Here is a 7,002-nt window from a genome sequence, read left to right as displayed (position 1 = left end):
CTTCCGGAGCCCCTGGCGGTCTCCTCGCGCCCCTTCCGCCTCGGGGTACGTTCCCCCACCTTCCCCCTGCGGCGGTGTTGGGGCCGAGCTCCCTTACGCCTGCTCAAAGTGGCCCCTGACTCTCCCAGGATGCCCTGCATATCTATCTTTCCTGCTACGTGGTCTTTCTGACCCAGCCCGGACACTCGCCTAGGCACTGTGCAATCCCTTCCAGGCCAAGGTGTCTCACGGGAAGCATGGACACTGCTCCTGGGCTTGGAAGGTGTGCGGGTCTCCAACGGGGTGTAGGCAGACTTGTCCTGACCCTGCCAGGGGTCGGGTAGTGAGTTCGATCTAGGTGGCTGGGAACTACAGCAGGATATGCCTAGACTTAGAGGTGAGCCCTGATCCCCTAACTGGAGGCAAAGTGCCTCTGATGTTGACTCCGCTGTGCCTACTCTTTGAAGACTCCAGAGGTAGTGAGTGCACACTTAGGTTATCTCTTAGCCAGGTGGTAAACGCCTGTGATCCCAGAACTTGGGAGGCTAAAGCAGGAGGACTGGCAAACATTTAAGGCCATCCTGGGCTATACAGAGAGTTCTAGGCCAGTCCGCACTACATAGCAAGACCCTGTCTCAAAAGCAAAACAAAACAAGCAAACAAACAGCCCCCCTTTACAGATGAGCTATCTCAAGCCACATACTTGGGCTTGGTGCCAGCTGAGACAGGAGGAGTTCATGCTGGGCAAGCGCTTGACTGCTGAGCTACCTCCCCTGACTTGCATTTTCTTCATTCATCTTCATGATCATCCAGGAGGGATGTCCCAACGATAAAGAACCCTCCATGGTCACACAACTTGGAAGTAGCTAGGGAGAGATTCAAACCTGCAAGATTCTGCCTCCAGAATCCATACATGTCCTGTTTCTAACTTGCTCCAGCTCAGGGTCAGCTGTGAGGACCCCTCTTGTCACATTTCTCCAGTCTTTCTCACACTGCAAAGCTGCAGGCAGAGAGTGGTCCGACAGAGAGGCACCCAGGATGTGGGAGACTTGACCAGCTGCCCTCGGCCATACCTTGGGAGCACAGCCCACTCTTTGGTCCGGCCCATGAGTGCCTAGGTCTTCTGCTTCCCCGAAAGACAGAGCCAGAGGCCTCTGAAGTCCACATGCTATCTCCCTGCAGACAGCGAGGCTAGACAACCTCCCACAGCCTTTTAAGGGACACAGTAGTGGGTGATTCAATGGCTGGAGCCATTGAACTCCAGCAGACTTTCAGCTTCTTTTGGCTGCCAGGCCCTCCCTGTCCTCATCTGTAAAATGTGTTTCTAATGCAGCCCTCTTCTGCTCTGTGTGAACCCCCAGAATTATCTGAGCACCCATGTCTTCCGTGTGTCTGTTCACTAAAGTGAGAAAACACGATGCTCAGAACACAACAGAGCAAGAAACCATGGTTGTTAATGCACTCGTTTTAGTCTGAGTCCCTTTTTTTGTTTGTATGGGTTTTTTTGTTTTTGTTTTTTGTGGTTTTTGTTTGTTTGTTTGTTGCAGTACCAGGGATTGAGCTCAGAAACCTTGGGCTTTAGAGGCAGGCATGGCACCACCGAGCTAAATTCCTGGCCCTGTTTTTATTGATTTTTCTTTTCTTTCTTGCTTGCTTTTTTGATATGAGAAATTGAACTCAGGACCTTGTGCTCGAGAGACAGGCAGTGGTGCCAATGAGCTAAATCCTGAGCCCACCCATTTTTATTTTTTGAGACAGGGTCTTTTTACGTAGCTCAGGCTGGCCTTGAATTCCTGGAGATTCTCCTGCCTCAGCCTCCCAAGCGCTGGGATTTTAGGCATGTATCACTATTAAATTCCTTTTTCCTGGTGAGAGAAACTAAGGTCTTTAAGGCGAGGATTTTGCTGAGGCTGGGTAGAGCTGTCCTGTGGAGATAGGACAGGCATTACTTGTACTCCCAGAGACTCACCCTGGATGCCTCACGGCAAGCAGAAAGCATTAGAAACCTGGGTTTCCGTCCAGGCCCTGCTGTTTGGGGGCTGAGTGCTCACAGCTGGTTGCTTCTAAACAATGCATAGGGCCTAGGAGTGGAGGGACACAATCCCAGGTAGTGGCAGCTCTGAGGTCTGTGCAAGATCTCATCTAGGGTTTGGCCTCGACCTTCACAAGCCTATTCCAGACCCCTGACTCAAAGTTCTCTGACTCTGTGTGTGTGTGGCTCCCCCACACCGGGATTGTCAACCTCCCCCTGTACAAAAATAACAGTTCCATTGAACCAGCATTTACTATGTGCTGTATTCTGTGTCATTATTTTTATTATTATTATTATATTTTGGTACCCGAAATTGAACTCAGAACCTTTCTTGCCAGGCAGGCATAGCACCACAGAACTAAATCCCCAGCCTGGTTTTTTTTGGTACTCGGGACCTGGCCCTTGCAAGGCAGACGGTGGAACTACTGAGCTAAATACCCGCCTCTTCTATTATTATTGTTGTTGCTTTTACTCAAAGACTTCAAACTGAATTACATCCCCAATCCCCAGTCCATTTTTAAATCTTTTGTTTTGAAACAGGGTTTCACTAAATCACCCAACCTGGGCTTGGAACTGCCATCCTCCAGGCTCAGAGCCCCAGAGTGCTGGGATTACACGTGTACCACCATGCCTGTCTTATCTATTTAAACCAGTCCATTTATTTATTTTCAGGCAGAATCTCACTTTGTAGTCCAGGCTGGCCTTGAACTTACTCTACAGCAAAGGCTGTCCTCAAACTCATGGAGATCCTCCTGCCTCAGCCTCCCAAGTGCTGGGATTATATAAGCCAATTTAAAGATGAGAAGTCTAAAGCCCCATTGAGTATCAAGAGTTGGTTCAGGGGCTGGGGATTTAGCTCAGCGGTTCAGTGGCCTGCCTCGCAAGCATAAGGACCCGAGTTCAATCCCCGGTACCCCCCTCAAAAAAAAGAGCTGGTTCAGGTACATCTGATACTTGAGTGGGTTCCACTCAACCTCTCTCTCTCCTCTCTCTCTCTCTTCTTGGTTATCTTGCACACACCCACAATCCCAGTACTTGGGAGGCTGAGGCAAGGAAGATTGCTGTTAGTTTGAGGTCAGCCTGGGCTACATAGTGAGTTCAAGGCCAGACTGGATTACACAGAAAGACCCTGTATGAAACAGTTTTTTTTTTTTTTTTTTAATGACAAGGGCTGAGAATATAGCTCAGTGCAAAGGCCTTTGGTTAAATCCCTGATACCACAAACTAACTAGTAGAAATCGTGTCTGGGTGGGCCACTGAGCTGGTCTCTTGCCCTGGCAGCTGTGGCCCAGCTCCGCGCTCACGGTTTCCCTTTGCAGCTGGCCAGCCCCTCCCCACCTGCGCTGCATCTGCCTCACCCAATCCTTGCTGTGGCCAGGGAGGCTGGCCGTGCCCCCGCTGGCTCAGGAAACCGCCCAGGGCCACACAGGGACTTGTGTCCAGGTTTATGTGGCCCAAGACTGTGCCGATAGTCATAACCCTCAGCCTTGGGACAGGCGGCCGCTGCCTTCTGAGAGCCCCGCTGCTGTTGGCAGCGACACAGACCCATCTCTCGCCTTCTGGCACCTCCGTTTCTCTCCCGCTCGGCCCACTTCCGTCACTCTCTTCCCTTGGCAGCCTGACGCATGAGCCTGTCCTCAGACTCACGAGCACCGGTGAAATGACCCATTGTCCTGACATTCGGCCATAGCTCTAGGGTAGGGGCCAATTCTCCGACTGTTATTTATTTATTTTTGGTACCAGGGATCGAACTCGGTCCTTGCATTTGCCAGGCAGGCGCTGGAACCACGGAGCTAAATCCCCGGCCCCCTCCAAGTGTTTAATGAGCACTCGGATTGGTCGGGGCGTAAATTAGGGAGCCAAGCTATGTGTTCATTTCTTTTCCTTTTTTTGACCCACGGTCTTGCTGTGTAGCCCAGGCTGGCCTTGAACTCACGGCGATCCTCTTGCCTCAGCCTCCTGAGTACTGGGAGTACAGATGTGCGCCACCGCGCCCATGCCCAGTTTTGCAATGTGTTATGTGCTTTATTTGCAAAGTACAGAGAGGAAGGAAGGAAGAGGAGAGAAGGAAAAGCGGCACGAAGTGAGGAGAGAAGACGAGAAGGGCAGGTGGGAAAGAGAAAGGAAAAGGAGACCTGTAGGTCAGCAGATCTAGGGCTTGGTTTGACCCTCACAGCCCAGAGGCGAACTTGGGCTTGAGCCTCTGGCGAGGCAGCCGGCTGAGAACGTGGTTGACAGCCTGCACCTCTGTCACCGGGCTGCTGCAGTGCTGACCGCAGAGGGCGGTGGGGTGTCGGCAAGGCGGGGTGCTTGCGCGCCCGGGGCCTCGGTACAGCCGGAGTGACTCGGCCGGGAAGCACGAATGGCACTTGGCAGATGGATATGGGGGCTGTCGGGGAAGGGACCAACAAAGGCACCCCGGGAAAGGGAGCCATGTGGACAAAAGCGGGGGATGTAGTGGGGCTGGAGCACTGCTTGTGCCAGGGAGGGAAGGGGTGTGTGTGTGCGCGCGCGCTCGTGAGCGCTGTAGCTTCAGGGTGGCACGGGGAGGCGAAGGCAGAGCCTTCCCAGCATGCTCCACATGGGGGCCTAAGTCCTCCAGCCTGGCTTTGCCGCTGGGTGACCAGGGCAAGCCTCTTTCCCAGGGCCTGAGCCTGCTTCTGTGGAACAGAACATCTTAGCATGACTCTGTGGTGCCAGGGAATTCTGCAGTGGGTACAGAAACCTGGTGCCCAGTTGGCTCTGTAAGGTGTGAGCGTCCGTGGCCTATTTCTCACCGCCCCAGAGGCACCTTCTTTCCTACCGCCTCACCTGCTAGGGAACTCCTTCCATCTCCGGCCTCCCCTCGGCTCTGGCAGGCCCTGCCAATCCCTTGTTGCCGTCTGGCATTTTTCTTAGTGCCTCCCAAGGAGGTTGTGAGCTCCCAGGGGGCAGATGCCCCCTGTGTATGTCCCACTCTGGACCTGGGCCTGAGGCCCAACGGTGAGCATTTGGGGCCCTGTGCTGGTTGGAGGAAGGAGCCCTCTCCATGTGGTGGGTTCGAGGAAAGGGCCTGGAGTTCCCAGGGAGGAGGAAGAGGTCCCTTCTGATAGAAAGCCTAGGAGGTGACCAGCTATGAGAGGAGGAGAACTGGTGTGACCAGAAGGCAGCCTTGTTCTAGGAAGCGGTGAAGGTTTTATTCTATTTTTTGGTACCGGGGATTGAACTCTGGTCCTTGTGCTTGTGAGGCAAGTGGAGGAACCACTGCGCTACATCCCCAGCCCAAGCAGTGAAGGTTTTAGAAGATGGGAGAGGCCCCACAGGCGGGACAACATTCCCATGGAGACTGGCTACATCTCCTGTGTGCTTTTTGGGTTTTTTTTGGTACAGGAATGGAACTCAGGACCTTGTGCTTGCCAGACAGGCACGGTGTCACCGAGTTATATCCCGGGCCCATAATTTCTTTGTTTTTGTTTGTTTCCCTGTGTGCTTGCATAGCAATGGCACCCTGAGGCTCAGAGCCTCAGCCGGCCACCTGCAAAAAGTGGGTACAATGGAGTTATCTTGCAGGTGGTGGTGAGGTTGTGCGAAGATCTTATAACTAAGTAGGCCCTGGCTTTCAGCCTCTCCCGTTCCCAGCTTTTACTCCCACTTTTGCACATTGGGGTCAAAGGTCTGGATTGTGCTTCCTCATTTGGCTTGGAATTTTCTTAGGGGAAGGGCCCCTCTCCCTTCGTGGTTCTCAACAAAAGGAAAAAGTTGCCAGGAAAGTTGTTATCCTTCCTGGATCTGGGTCCACGAAGGGTAGGCCCTGTGCCCACAGTAGAACCATGGAGTCAGGACCCTGGTTTTCTAGTTCCCCAAGACTCTAGGGAGCTGGCAGCATTTCACAAATGTTTGAGCAGAGTGCTGACACCATGGGGAGGGATAGTAATCCCCTGTTTTTGAAGTGGGTATAGTCTAAATACCTTTAGTGGGTGCCGGAAACTAGATAATAGTTGGTATTATTGATAGAAATGTTGTTAAATGGCATATATCCAAGTTTAACTTACAAGTTGGGCACAGTAAGAGAGCAACAGTACCTCATAATGAAATAGAGGAGATATAACAATATACTATAACAAAAGTTATTTAAACTGGGCATGGCAGTGCATGCTTGTAATCCCAGCACTCAGGGAGGCTGAGGCAGGGGGATCACAAATTCAAACCCAGCCTCCCGAGTGCTGGGATTACAGGTGTGAGCCACCACACTCAGCTAGAAAAACTCTTAAGGCCCAAATGTATCCCATAGCTGTGCCCTTCTCTTTACCTGCACTGCCACCTGTGGTCCAAACCGCCATGACCAAGTCTTGCCTGGATTATGGCTTCCAAGTGACTTCTGTTCCCTCTACCCAGCTGCACTACCCCATTCTCCAATCAGAGCACGTTCCTTAAAGGAACACCTTTGGCTATGTCATCCATACTCACGCCCACCAGAGGCCTCTCCCAGCACCTGGCGGAAAACTCTTCCCCTAGTGTTTCTACAGGACCCCTGTGTCTATCACCTGTAGGACTTTGTTCAAGTATTTGGCCTTCCGTATGTTGGTTTCCTGCCACATGGGAATCAGACTGACCTTGCACTCAATATGTAGTGCAAGCTGGCCTCCAATCTCCAGGAATCTGCCTCCGCCTGCCGAGTGCTAGGATGACAGGTGCGCCCCGCCTTCTGGCTCAGTGTCAGCTATTTTTATTTATGTTGTTTCTTCAGTGAATCTTCCCAGATCTCCCATTGAAAGGTAGGTCTCCACAATCACTTTTTCATCACCGATTTTCTTTCTTCACAGCATGTAGCAGTACCTGAAATAATTTTGATTATTCAACTATTTTATACAACCCATATTTGTTGTGCACCTACTACATGCCAGACACTTCGTACCTGCTATCGGAGCGGACGGCCCAGAAAGGCCAGGTCTCTGCCCGTCTGGTTCACCCGGGTTCAGCCACGCCTCGCCCGCGCCGCGACCAACACAAAG

The sequence above is a fragment of the Fukomys damarensis genome, unplaced genomic scaffold (assembly GCF_012274545.1).
Source record: "Fukomys damarensis isolate Sample0158 unplaced genomic scaffold, DMR_v1.0_HiC HiC_scaffold_34, whole genome shotgun sequence".
NCBI classification, from domain to species: domain Eukaryota; kingdom Metazoa; phylum Chordata; class Mammalia; order Rodentia; family Bathyergidae; genus Fukomys; species Fukomys damarensis.
This window is presented reverse-complemented; position numbering follows the sequence as displayed.